General features: G+C 48.2%; 1 protein-coding gene across 3 annotated transcripts in view; it reads left to right on the top strand.

Annotated features, from left to right (window-relative positions):
* The window catches only part of Hmcn1 (hemicentin 1), a 473399-nt gene that overhangs the window by 244596 nt on the left and 228469 nt on the right, over positions 1-334 (top strand). The gene's annotated exons all lie outside the window — the stretch shown is intronic.

The following is a 334-nucleotide window of genomic DNA, read 5'->3' as shown; positions in this document are numbered from 1 at the left end:
GAAACACCCCTGCCCTGCACACACACTAATGCATTACATTCTGAAACACCCCTGCCCTGCACACACACACTAATGCATTACATTCTCAAACACCCCTGCCCTGCACACACACTAATGTATTACATTCTCAAACACCCCTGCCCTGCACACACACTAATGCATTACATTCTCAAACACCCCCTTCCCTGCACACACACTAATGCATTACATCTCAAACACCCCTGCCCCGCACACACACTAATGCATTACATCTCAAACACCCCCTTCCCTGCACACACACTAATGCATTACATCTCAAACACCCCCTGCCCTGCACACACACTAATGCATTACA

Source organism: Mastomys coucha, unplaced genomic scaffold, assembly GCF_008632895.1.
Source record: "Mastomys coucha isolate ucsf_1 unplaced genomic scaffold, UCSF_Mcou_1 pScaffold1, whole genome shotgun sequence".
Taxonomy (NCBI): Eukaryota; Metazoa; Chordata; class Mammalia; order Rodentia; family Muridae; genus Mastomys; species Mastomys coucha.
The sequence above is the reverse complement of the archived record's forward strand: the minus strand, read 5'-3'. Positions and strand labels throughout refer to the sequence as shown.